At 41.3% G+C, this 14,203-nt stretch overlaps 1 protein-coding gene across 2 annotated transcripts in view; it reads right to left on the reverse strand.

Moving 5' to 3' along the window:
• Positions 1-14,203, reverse strand: part of ZNF236 (zinc finger protein 236) — a 680,094-nt gene that overhangs the window by 193,353 nt on the left and 472,538 nt on the right. The window lies entirely within an intron of this gene.

Below are 14,203 nucleotides of genomic sequence, written 5' to 3' on the forward strand. Positions count from 1 at the left end.
TCCTATCACCTCCATACACTGAGCCACCGAGGGGCTTGAGGAGGACTGAAGGGCAAGACAAGAGGACGCAATCTTTCTGCGTCGATGGTCTGTGAGAAATATTTTCATGGACATAGCGTCTATTATCATGCCCAGGAATTCCACCCTGTTGCTGGGAACCAGGGAACTCTTTCCTGAGTTGATCTTCCAACCATGAGATTGGAGTAAAAGAAGAAGAGCCCTCAAATGATCTTCTGTTAGACTAGGATGTCATCCAGATAGGGCGCCACAGCAATGTCTCTGGCTCTGGCCACCGCAAGTAGCGCCCCAGAACCTTCATGAAGACTCTCGAGCCGTCGCCAGACCAAAGGGAAGGGCCACAAACTGGAACTGTTGGTCAAGAAACGCAAATCTCAGGAACTTGAAGTGGTCCCTGTGGATTGGCACATTAAGGTAAGCGTCCTTCAAGTCTATGGTTGTCATGGACTGTCTCTCTTGAACTAGCAGAATAGATCTGATTGTTTCCATTTTGAACTATGGAACACTCAGAAACTTGTTTAAACACTTTAGGTCCAGAATCGGGGCGGAACGTGCCCTCCTTCTTTGGAACCACAAAAAGAGTTGAATAGTACCCTTTCTGCTTGGGGTACTGGTACGATAACACCTAGAGAGGAGAAATCACACATTCTAGAAAGGCTTCTCTCTTTTCCGGTCTTGAAGACAGGTTTGATAGGAGGAATCTGCCCCTGGGTGGATGGGCTCTGAACCCTATCCTGTAACCCTGGGTGACAACGTCCAAAACCCAAGGATCCTGAACGTCCTGCAACCAGGTTTCTGAGAAGAGAGATAATCTGCCCCCTACTTGGTCTGCCGATTTTGTCTTGGCAGGCTTCTTGCTCTGCTTAGACTTGTTCCAAGAATGAGCCAGTTTAAAAGTTCCCTTGGACTGGTCCGTTTTCGCGGTGGGCTGCTGGTGCTGGGCCTTGTCCGCACGAAAGGGGTGAAAAGTAGCCCTGCACGCTAAAACAAAAAAAAAAAAACAGACACCTTAGCGTTCAGGCGAATAGTTTGCATATTGGCATTACATTTGAAAGAATTGGCGATCTTCAGCGCCTTAATCTTATCCTGTATCTCGGCGATGGAAGTCTCCCCCTCGACTATTTCACACAGGGATTCACACCAATATATTGCAGCACTGGCGACTGCTGCTACAGCCGCTGCCGGCTGAAAAACAAACCCTGTGTGTTGAAACATTTTCCTTAACATGTTTTCCAACTTTTTATCCATGGGCTCTTCAAACAACAAACTATCCTCAAGGGGAAAAGTAGTCCGCTTCGGGAGCGTGGAGATAGCACCAACCACCTTAGGGACAGTACCCCACAGCTCCAGCTGAGAGTATGGGATGAGGAACAGTTTCTTAAAGGAATAAGAATGGGAAAAGGAAGAACCTAATTGCTCCCATTCATTCTTAATAATATTTGCCATCTTAACAGGAACCTGGAATGCCTGCCTATATACCTTATCAAGCTTAGGAATCGCAGGTTCTTCTGGAGGTTTTGGTTCCGGAACTTCAAGAGTAGCAAGCACTTGTTTCAGCAAAAAGCGCAAATTTTCCATCCTAAACCTAAAGTCAGGCTCCTCCGCAGTCGGAGGTTTAGATGACACAGACTCCTACCCAGAAGGGGCCTCCTCCAAAGAGTCGGAGTGGGCCTCGTCATCGTACAATACTTACCAAATTTCCACAGGCGCAGACAACCCCTGGGCTGAGCCGCAATGATACGCCCTACGCTTGCACTTAGCAGAACGTGGTAAGGCATGGATCACTTTTGATACCGCCGTTTGCAGTTGATCTGCAAAATCTGACAGCCAACAAATTGGGCGCTGCATGTGCAATAGGAGATGAATGCAGGGAACACACCTCACGGGACAGGGAACCCTCAGAGGTGGATGGTTCAGTAGTACTAGACATCCGTTTACTTTTAGATATCGTAACTTTATTAAGGCATGTGGAACATAGTTGAGCAGGCTGTTCTACCAGAACCTCCTCGCAATAAACACAGGAATGAGGCCTTGTTGAAGAGGGAAAACCCTCTAACGCGTAAGAGTCCTCCATAGCTTGCGCTTTTATTACGGACTAGATTAACTGTTTTGTCTCCTGCGCCATACTCCCATAAGTCACCTGAAAGTTCCACACATTACCAGAGCCTCATCTCGCACACAACGCAGCAATGACACAATAAACAATATCTTGTATAATCCCCCCCTGTTCAATAATCCCCTTACTAGGAATATTAACCCTTGATTCTATAAAGATAAAAGGTGTCACACTGTGACGCTGTCTTCCATGTTATCATTATGTAATAAAAAATTTAAAGGATCTTACAAGAATCTACGCCGTGGAACAGGAACACGGCCCTTCAAGTGTGACAGGTTAGTAGCCTCGCTCCAGACATGGACTTGAGTGTAAAAAGCAGGCAGATTGCTTGTGGAGCTGTTAATATGAGTCGGGAAAGTTTCGCAGAAAGAATCTCCCTGCATCTCCGGACTTTCGCCCAGGCTCTCACTGAATGACTGACAGGACTACTTAAAACTCCAGTCCCAATGCGAAGAGTACTACCCTCCATAAGAGACTACTCCGATCTTCGGCACTTCTTTGCCGTCCTCCTGTGATGAAAGGCAAAGAATGACTGGGGATCAGGGAAGTGGGGGAGGTATTTAAGCCTTTTGCTGGGGTGTCTTTGCCTCCTCCTGGTGGACAGGTTCTAAATTCCCAACAGTAATGAACGAAGTCGTGAACTCTCCTCCCCTTTAGACGGAAAATGAATATGCACATATCATACACTAGTTAGTTGCTGGTTGGTGCCTGCACATATTTGTCTCTTCTGACTGGCTAACTAGAAGTGTTAAGCTAGCTGCCAGCTTCAATGCCGTTCCTTCAGCAAAGGATAGCAAGAGAATAAAGGAAAGTTTGGGGTTTCCTGTTTCTTTAAGGTAATTGTTATTTTTCTTTAAATAAATAAAACTCTATAAATTGTTGTTTTTAAGGTATAGGGGTCAGGATAGGGGTTAATAAGTTTAATATAGGTGGTGGCGGGGTCCGGGAGCGGCGGTTTAGGGGTTAAACATTTAATTTAGTTGCGGCGGGGTCCGGGAGCGGCGTTTTAGGGGTTAATGAGTTTAATATAGGTGGCGGCGGTGTAGTGGGGGGCAGGATAGGGGTTAATAACTTTAATATAGGTGGTGGTAGGCTCCGGTTGCAGCAGTTTAGGGGTTAAACAATTTATTTAGTTGCGGCGGGGTCCGGGATCCGCAGGATAGGGGTTAATAACTTGAATATAGGTGGCGGCGGTATAGGGGGTGGCAGATTAGGGGTTAATAGGTATAATGTAGGTGGCGGTGGGGTGCGGGAGCGGCGGTTTAGGGGTTAATATATTTATTATAGTTGCGGCGGGGTAGAGGAGCGGCGGTTTAGGGGGTAATAACTTTATTTAGGTGCGGGGGGCTCCGGGAGCGGCAGTTTAGGGGGTAAAACAGTATAGTTAGTGTGGGTGCTTAGTGACAGGCTAGCAAGAAAGCTGCGAAGAAGCCGATGAGCAGCGAGATCGATGACTGTCAGTTAACAACAGTCTGCTGTTCATCGCCCCGTACTTGGTGCGCGGCTTCTTGACAGCTTTCTTGATAAGTTTGGCGAACGTATTCAGGTCCGCGGCAGCGATGGTAGGTGAGCTTAGGCGAGCGTATTGGGCCGGCGAATGCAGGTAAGTAGACGGCTTGATAACTAGAGGCCTTAATGTTTACATGTTCTTTGCTTTTTTTGCAAGTTATAGGGCAATACATACAAGTAGCACTTTGCTATTTCCAAACCATTTAGTTTTTTTCAAAATTAGCGATATTTACATTGGAACACTGATATCTGTCAGAAATACCTGAATAACCCTTCACATGTATATATTTTTTTTTAGTAGACAACCCAAAGTTTTGATCTAGGCCCATTTTGGTATATTTCATGCCACCATTTCATCGCCAAATGCGATCAAATAAAAAAAAAAAATCATTAATTTTTTCACAAACATTTTAACAAACTTTAGGTTTCTCACTGAAATTATTTACAAACCACTTGTGCAATTACGGCACAAATGGTTATAAATGCTTCTCTGGGATCCCCTTTATTCAGAAATAGCAGACTTATATGGCTTTGGCATTGCTTTTTTGGTAATTAGAAGGCCGCTAAATGCTGCTGTGCACCACACGTGTATTATGCCCAGCAGTGAAGGGGTTAATTAGGGAGCTTGTAGGGAGTTTGTAAGGTTAATTATAGCTTTAGTGTAGTGTAGTAGACAACCCAAAGTATTGATCTAGGCCCATTTTGGTATATTTCATGCCACCATTTCACCGCCAAATGCGATCAAATAAAAAAAAACGCAAACTTTTTTACAATTTTAGGTTTCTCACTGAAATTATTTACAAACAGTTAGTACAATCATGGCACAAATGGTTGTAAATACTTCTCTAGGAACCCCTTTGTTCAGAAATAGCAGACATATATGGCTTTGGCGTTACTTTTTGGTAATTAGAAGGCCGCTGCACACCACACTTGTATTATGCCCAGAAGTGACGGGGTTAATTAGGTAGCTTGTAGGGTTGATTTTAGCTTTAGTGTAGAGATCAACTTCCCACCTGACACATCCCACCCCCTGATCCCTCCCAAACGGCTCTCTTCCCTGCATTGGTGGTTGGCATCACTAAAATACCCTGGAAGCGGCTGGAAGCAATCATGATTGCTTCCAGCGCTTCAAACCCCAGAGGATGTGTCAGGCATGTCCTTGGTCCTTAAGGGTATTTTTTGTAGGACGTGTGACACGTCCTCGGTCGTGAAGGGGTTAAAGGGATACTAAACCTAAATTTTTTCTTTCATGATTCAGACAGATCATGCAATTTTAAGTAACTTTCTAATTCACTGCTATTATCAATCTTTATTCGTTCTTTTGCTATCTTTTAAAAAGCAGGAATTTAAATCTTAGGAGCCAGCCCATTTTAGTTTCAGCACTCTGGAAAGTGCTTGCTTATTGGTAGAGGCATTTAGCAAACCAATAAGCAAGCATAAACCTTTACTTTCCTGATTTTTAAATAAAGATAGCAAGTGAACAAAGAAAAAGTGATAATAGGAGTAAATTAGAAAGTTGCTTAAAATTGCATCCTCTATCTGAATCATTAAAGTAAATTGGGTTTAGTGTCCCTTTAATACTGCAAACATGAATACTTTACTATTCTATATAGAAAAGCTATGCAAACAAGAATCAGCAAGCAGAAATCAAGTTCCTAGTGGGGGATGGAAGAGAGAGGTAATTCCCATTTTAATTACTTTCTATAAGTATTAATCTTTGTGTGAAGACAGAGAGAGATAAAACAAGGAAGCCTTAATGTAAAGAGAGATAGATAAGATTAAGAGATTCTTGAAAACAATGAATTGAAGTTTCAATAAGCAAAATAGCTATTTCATATAAAAAATAACCTAATGGAACAAGTTACCATACAATCTATACTCTGCAGCAACTATAACAAGTCTTTGGGAACACATTATAGGACCATAAATGCACAATAAAGAGACAATGCAACAGCACTTACTCTGAATTTCAAATTATCAATAGTTTTTTTCTGATAAACTTCAAATATTATTTACATGTCCTTGCCCACTGTACCAAGTGACAGCCATCAGCCAATTACATACTCACATACATACGGACTGCAAACTCTTGCACATACTCAGCAGGAGCTAGTACCTCAGAATGAATGCATATAAAACAACTAAGCACAAATTGATAATGGAAGTAAATCTGGAAGTTGTTTAAAAGGGCATTCTCCATCTAAATCATAAAATCTTAATTTTGACTTTAGTGTCCCTTTATTAAAAGGAAACAATTTTACAGTACAATGTCCCTTTAAATTCCGCAAATAAAGAGTAACTGCGTTCCAATTTGCAGAAATATGTTCTGTTTGTTTACACGTGCACACACACACATACACAAATATATGTTTCAATTCTGCTCTTTTATATGAATTGATTAATGTGATTGAAATTGTTTTAGATAGACATCCCTTTACTTCTTACTAAGCAGTCTAGGTTACACAAACAAAGGTATGGGGAAAATTATCTTTGGAGCAAATATGTTTAAAATAAAACTACCTATTCTTAGGAATAACCTTAAAGGGACACTGTACCCAAAAATGTTCTTTTGTGATTCAGATTGAGCATGAAATTTTAAGCAACTTTCTAATTTACTCCTATTATCAAATTTTCTTCATTCTCTTGGTATCTTTATTTGAAATGCATGAATGTAAGTTTAGATGCCGGCCCATTTTTGGTGAACAACCTGGGTTGTCCTTGCTGATTGGTGGATACATTCATGCACCAATAAAAAAGTGCTGTCCAGAGTACTGAAACCAAAAAAAAGCGTAGATGCCTTGTTTTTCAAATAATGATAGCAAGAGAACGAAGAAAAATTGATAATAGGAGTAAATTAGAAAGTTGCTTAAAATTGCATGCTCTTTCTGAATTACAAAAGAAAAAAAATGGGTTCAGTGTCCCTTTAAGTACTGGTGACCACAGAAGCACAAAACTATAGCTTGATTTCCTTTGCAGAATTCTCGTTACTGCCCAGCATGACTGCTATAAAGGAATATACCTAAAGTTTCAGCTTATGTGCCTTCTCACTCAAAGTAATTATGGTGAGATGTCATTTTTAACGTGTTACAACTCAATTTCATTTTGACTTAGCACTGGTTTGAAAAGTTCTATTTATTTTTTTGTACTAAAGCTTTTGCAGATTCTACCAGTCTAAGTGTGGGGTATTTCTTATTTTTGTATTGAATTTGGCTACTGGTAATAAAATAAATGTCCAAAGTGAAGTAAAGTGAAACAAAAAGGTGCTTTAGAACATAAAACATCTAAGCCAATAAAAGTAGTGTGCAGAATTATATTATACTCTCAGCCATAAAGTTAATTATGCTGAAACATCACAAAGCATTGAGATATATTGAAAAGAGTTGAAGGGACACGTAACTCATCATAAATCCTCCTTTCTCCCTGATGCAACAGTGAGAAAGAAATCAGTTAAATTATATCAACCTGGGATTTTTAATTCTGTGTTTAAAATTAAATTAAGTTACCATAGTAACTGTATTGTAAGCAGTTAACATTTAGCTATTGCTTTTACTTATTATTATCAGTGCTAAATTCACAATTTGCTGTGATCTTATGAGATTTTGCCATAATCGCACAGGATTTCTCAGTGATCTCATGAGATTTCAGAGTAAACTTCCTTAAACAGCAGATGCACTCACTGCCTTCCTAATGTGGGACAAGCATCTGGATTAGATACTTAAAGTCTCTATAATGTGATGTGGAGATTCAGAAAGATTTTGGTAAAATAGATTAGATTCTTTAGCGATGCTCAGTGATTTTTCTAGTCATAGATATGGGTAATAAGTCCCATTTATAATAAAATATATGAGAGCAAAAGAGAGATTAAGAGGGAGGGATAAGAAGAAGAGAAATACACAAGTGGTAAATAAGAGTAAAATAACCCAAAAATGTATGCTTACCTGATCAATTTCTTTCTTTCCGGGCATGTAGAGTCCACGACTTCATTCCAATTACTAGTGGGATATTCAACTCCTGGCCAGCAGGAGGAGGCAAAGAGCACCCCAACAGAGCTGTTAAGTGTCACTTCCCTTACCCATAACCTCCAGTCATTCGGCCAAAGGGAAATGGAAAAAAGATAACACAAGGGTATAGAGGAGCCTGAGGTTTACACAATAAAACTGTCAAATTTAATGTAAATAAGGGTGGGGTTGTGGACTCTCCATGCCCGGAAAGAAAGAAATTGATCAGGTAAGCATACATTTTGTTTTCTTTCCTATGGCATGGAGAGTCCACGACTTCATTCCAATTACTAGTGGGAACCGATACCCAAGCTAGAGGACACAAAATGAAAAGGGAGGGAGAGCAAGACAAGCAGACCTAAACAGAAGGCACCACTGCTTGAAGAACTTTTCTCCCAAAAGAAACCTCAGCCAAAGCAAAAGTATCAAATTTGTAGAATTTGGAAAAAGTATGCAAAGAGGACAATGTTGCCACCTTGCAAATTTGCTCCACAGAAGCATAATTTTGGAAAGCCCAGGAAGATGAGACAGCCCTAGTGGAATGAGCCGTAATTCTCTCAGGAGGTTGCTGTCCAGTTGTCTCATAAGCTAACTGGATAACACTTCTCAGCCAGAGAGAAAGGGAAGTAGAAGTAGCCTTCTGACCCCTACGCTTACCAGAGAAAACAACGAACAGGGCAGAAGATTGCAGAAAATCTTTAGTTGCTTGCAGATAAAATTTTAGAGCACGCACACTGTCCAGGTTATGCAACGGGCATTCCTTCTGGGAAGAAGGAATAGGACAAAAGGAAGGAACAATTTCTTGATTGATGTTGCGATCCAATACTACTTTGGGAAGAAATCCCAACTTAATACGAAGAACCACCTTACCAGCATGGAAAATAAGGTAAGGGGTATCACACTGTAGAGCCGAGAGCTTGGAAACTCTGCGAGCAGAAGAAATAGCAAGGAGAAATAAAACTTTCCAAGAGAACAACTTAATATCAACTGAATGCATAGGCTCGAATGGAGCCTTCTGCAAAACTTTAAGAACAAGGTTAAGGCTCCAAGGAGAAGCAACAGATTTGAACACAGGCCTGATTCTGACCAGGGCCTGAACAAAAGACGTTTGTGCTAAAGAATGGACAGTGCAGAAATCTGACCCTTTAGAGTACTGGCTGACAAACCCTTCTCCATGCCCTCCTGAAGAAAAGACAAAATTCTGGGTACCCTTACTCTGCTCCAAGAGAAACACTTCGATTCACACCAATAGAGGTATTTGCACCATACTTTATGGTAAATCTTAGGAGTAACAGGTTTACGAACCTGAAGCATGGTATCAATGACCATCTCAAGCCACGCCTAGCCAAAACTAGGCGTTTAATCTCCAAGCTTCAGAGAATCTAGATTTTGATGGAGGAAGGGACCTTGAATTAGAAGGTCCTTCCTCAGAGGTAACTTCCAAGGTGGAAGAGATGTCATCTTTACCAGATCTGCGGACCAGATCCTGCGAGGCCATGGAGGAGCTATTAAAATCACTGATGCTCTCTCCTGTTTAATTCGAGCAATGACTCGTGGAAGGAGAGCAAACGGAGGAAACAGGTAATTCAGATTGAAGTTCCAAGGAACCGCCAGAGCGTCTATCAGAGCTGCTTGAGGATCTCTTGACCTTGAACCATACCTTGGAAGCTTGGAGTTTTGATGAGACACCATCAGATACAAATCTGGAACCCCTCACCTGAGAGTTATCATTTAGAACATATCTGGATGGAGAGGCCACTCCCCGGGATGAAAGGTCTGTCTGCTCAAAAAATCCACCTCCCAGTTGTCCACCACTGCAATATGGATGGCAGATTGGAGACAATCATGAGATTCTGCCCACTGCAGAATACGAGTCACCTCCTTCATAGCTAAGGAACGCTGAGTTCCTCCCTGGTGGTTGATGTAAGCCACCGAGGTGATGTTGTCTGACTGGAATCTGATAAACAGGACTAAAGATAATTGAGGCCAAGCTGTCAAGGCATTGAAGATTGCTCTCAACTCTAAGATGTTTATGGGAAGAGAAGACTCCTCCTGAGTCCACAGGCCCTGAGCTTTTAAAGATCCCCAAACTGCTCCCCAGCCTAACAGGCTGGCTTCCATGGTCACAATCACCCAGGAAGGAAGGATGTGCCCCGAGTCAGATGGTCCTGTGAAATCCACCACGAGAGAGAGTCTCTTGTTAAGGGATACAGATCTATCCTCTGCAATAGATCTGAGTGGTCTCCGTTCCATTAGCTGAGCATGCATAACTGCGGAGGTCTCAGATGGAACCAAGCAAAAGGAATGATATCCATGGCAGCTACCATGAGGCCAATCACCTCCATGTATTAAACCACTGATGGGCGAACAGAAGACTGGAGAGAAAGGCAGGAAGCAAGAAGTTTGGATTTTCTGACATCCGTCAGAAAATTGTTCATGGATAGAGAATCTATAATTGTTCCCAAGAAACACACCCTTGTGTCTGGCATTAGGGAACTCTTTTCCAGATTCACTTTCCACCCGTGGGAACGTAGAATATACAACAACAGGTCTGTATGAGATTTTGCTAGTTGAAAAGATGACGCCTGAACTAAGATGTCGTCCAGGTAAGGCGCAACTGCTATTCCCTGAGATCTGATCACAGCCAAGAGAGCCCCCAGAACCTTTGTGAATTTTCTGGGAGCCGTAGCAAGACCAAAAAAATGGAAGTGCTTGTCCAGGAAGGCAAACCTCAGAAACTGATGATGATCCCTGTGAATGGGAACATAAAGATACGCGTCCTTCAGATCTATGGTTGTCATAAACTGACTTTCCTGAACCAATGGAAGAATGGAACGAATAGTTTCCATCTTGAAGGACAGAATCCTAAGGAATTTGTTAAGACACTTTAGGTCTAGGATGGGACAGAAAGTTCCCTACTTTTCAGGAACCACAAAGAGATTTGAATAAAATCCTTGACCCTATTCCTCTACAGGATTTGGAACAATTACTCCCAAGGAGGATAGGTCCTCTACTCAGCTTAAGAAGGCCTCCCTCTTTACGTGGTTTGTAGATAATCTTAACAGGAGAAATCTGCCCCTTGGAGGGCAAGACTTGAATCCTATTCTGTAACCCTGGGATACTATGTCCACAGTCCAAGGATCTGGGATATCGGGTATCCAAGCCTGCCCCCCATTTGATCCAAAAAGGGATCGGGGGAAGACCCTTTATGCTGATTTAGAATCAGTGAAAGGCTTCTTGGTTTGCTTCTCCTTATTCCAAGACTGACTGGACCTCCATGAGGTCTTGGATTGCTCTGGCTTGGAAGAACTGTCCTTTAAAGTTACGAAAGGAATAAAATTAGAATTCTGGCGACCCTTAGGTCTATTCTTCTTGTACTGAGGTAAAAAAGATCCCTTTCTGCCCGTAATTTCGGAAATGATCTCTGCCAGACCAGGACCAAATAAAGTCTTACCCTTATAAAGTAAAGACAGAAGATTTGGCTTGGAAGTTACATCAGCTGACCAAGATTTTAGCCACAGAGCTCTGCAAACTAGAACAGCAAAGCTAGGCATCTTGGCTCCCATTCTAATCACCTGCATGTTGGTATCGCAGATAAAATTATCGTCCAGTTTAAGAGCCTTTATCCTATCTTGGATCTCTTCTATACTAGTCTCTTCTGATATCAGCTCAGACAAGGCATTGCACCAATAAGATGCTGCTCTCGCAAACGTAGCAATACATGCAGCAGGTTGCCAATGTAAACCTTGATGTATGTACATCTTCTTTAAGTAAGCCTCTAGCTTCTTATCCATGGTATTCTTGAAGGAACAACTATCCTTTTATAGGAATAGTAGTTATTTTGGCTAGAGTAGAGATAGCTCCTTCTACCTTAGGCAGGTAGAGTCAGCAACAGGAAACTATTTTTTAAAAACAGGTGAAGGGGAAAAAGGAATCCCTGAGCTATAGTTTCCGGCATACGGTCTGGAACAGAAAAAACTTCCATGGATGAGGGAGCATCATAAACTCCATTAAGTTTAGTTGACCTTTTAGGGTTGACAACGACAGAAGGTTCGGAGTTGTCCAAAGTAGCTAGAACCATTCTTCATAAGCAACCGGAGGTGTTCAAGTTTAAATCTGAAATTAACTTCTTTAGATTATGTAGAATTTTCCCCCATCGAGTCAGAGTCTGAGATCTCACCTGCAGAGGCTACTGAGGTATCCTCCTCGTCAGATATTTGGGAAAGGTTGACCAGCACAGATTTAGTGGGGTCAGAAACCTTACTAGCAGAAATATTTTTAGATTTCCTCTTACGCTTACTGAAAGCAGGGAAAGCAGATAAAGCTGCAGACACCGCAGAAGTAATCTGCGCAGCAAAATCTCCTGGCAAATAAACACCCCCAGGAGGTTGAGAGGAACCGCAAGGCACTGTATGTGAAACTATTAAGGCTTGGGACTTTGAGGAGAAAGCTGTGGCATATCCTGAACAGCAATATCCTGAGAAACATGTGGCTCAGAAGGGAGTATTTTATCTTAAAATGTTAAAGTTTTAGATAAACATGAGGATCAAAATTGCATAGGTAGGACAATTTGAGCCTCTAAACATAGTAAGCATTTGTCCAAAGAAACAGAAGAATCTGTGTCCATAACTGAACCATTTGTCAATAATAATAAAAATAAAAAACAATTGTAAATAAATATAAATGCAACCGTAGGTCACTTTAAGAAAAATGTAGAGTAATCCCTCAGAGCGATATATCACTGAATTACATGCAAATTGTTAGGCATAACATAACGCACTTCTAGCCCTCAGTTCGACTGAGGTGTCCTACCGTAACCGGACCAGAACTAGAAAATAATGAGGGACTCTCCAGCAGGTTTCAGATGCTTGCTCTCTTTCAAGATGATCCGATCGTCAAACACACAGCTCCGATCTGCGTATGTACACAGAAGAGCGGAGAGTCACTTGAGTGGCCAATAAAAAAGAAACGGCACCTCAGATTGAAAAAAAAACTGCGCGTTTCTAGCGCTCTCACTCATAAAGGAAAAACGGAAAGTAACTGCATACTATCCCGTAGTCACCTCTAAAGTAATGAAAAAAAGGGAAAAACCTAAATCCCACAATAAACCGTTCAGCCAGTCTCATGAGAGATCCTATTTCTCAAAACAAGGGAAAATTATTAACCCCTAAGTCTCTTGACCTTGTCTCATCTGAATACATACATAAGTGCCTGCAAACTGCCATTTATTGTAACCTCAATAAAAAAGGATAATAAATGTCCCAATATGATCCAATAGAGGATTTAACCCCTTAAAGTGCAAACCTTCAGTACCTAGAAGGCAAAGGCACTTACCTGAGGATTCAGCTGCTGGGCAGCAATGGTGTTAGAAGTAAAACAAAGACCACCTCGCTGGCTTCTAACTGCTAAAAGCCACCATTACTCTTACTAAAGAGATTGACATGGACACAGCTTGACCCCAATCCTTGCTTGCAGGGAAAAATACCCATTAAAGAAATAAATCTTCTCAGACACTCATCCAGTCACAGAGGCAAAGAATGACTGGGTGTTATGGGTAAGGGAAGTGACACTTAACAGCTCTGCTGGGGTGCTCTTTGCCTCCTCCTGCTGGCCAGGAGTTGAATATCCCACTAGTAATTGGAATGAAGTCGTGGACACTCCATGCCATAGGAAATATTAAGGTAATATTAAGGGGGCAGAATAGAGCAGAGAATCACTACAAGGCAGATACATTTTGAGCAGCCAAATAGAAAGAGAACCAAGCTGAGAGGGACCAATGACGAGTTAGTAGGCTCTATGAAAAAAAATATTGTAGAAGGATTGACATAATAGAAAAGATCAGTAAACTATAGATAGTAGATCCTTTAAAAGAAAAGGAGAAAAAAATGCTCTATACTCATTCCAGCAGCCAAAGAACTTGAGTTATAGAATTATGTTCAGTGCATTTTACTCAGAATCTGTTTTATTTAAAAAAAAAAAAATTCAGGAAGGCTCAATTAAAAAACGTTCAGAAGTAAAATGTACTATAATGTAAAACGTTTCTATTGTTTCATTGTATTTATATATAAAAATGACATGGGTATGCATATATTCCAAGCCTCTTAGATAAATATGCTTTGGAAACACCAATTTTATGCCTGCAACAAAGAAAGACTGTATCTGACTAATATGGTACATATTTTCAGAATGTCTATGTGGTTTTAGGATTTCAACATTAATATGCTAATCTTATTATTGAATTATTGAAACTATTGTTAATATGTTTAGTCTTTGGGCCCTATGTACTAAAAGGACACTTTGTATCCACTGCCTGAATTTTCTATTGCATAAGTATTTTATCATGCAGTACTGCCTCCTGCTCTTGCGCAACAGGACCAGTCAATCACCCAAAAGAAGGTCAGTGTGATTTATCTCTACAACCTCAGAAGTGGCGGACGTCATATGACGGCAACCTTTGCAACTTGCAGTAAGCAGGTTCACACTTGATGCTTAGTACATAAAGCCCTTTGGGATCGATTTATCAAGCCCTTCTCTCCAGTTCGACTGCAGATTCGCACAACTG

The sequence above is a fragment of the Bombina bombina genome, chromosome 5, assembly GCF_027579735.1.
Source record: "Bombina bombina isolate aBomBom1 chromosome 5, aBomBom1.pri, whole genome shotgun sequence".
In the NCBI taxonomy this organism is placed as follows: Eukaryota; Metazoa; Chordata; class Amphibia; order Anura; family Bombinatoridae; genus Bombina; species Bombina bombina.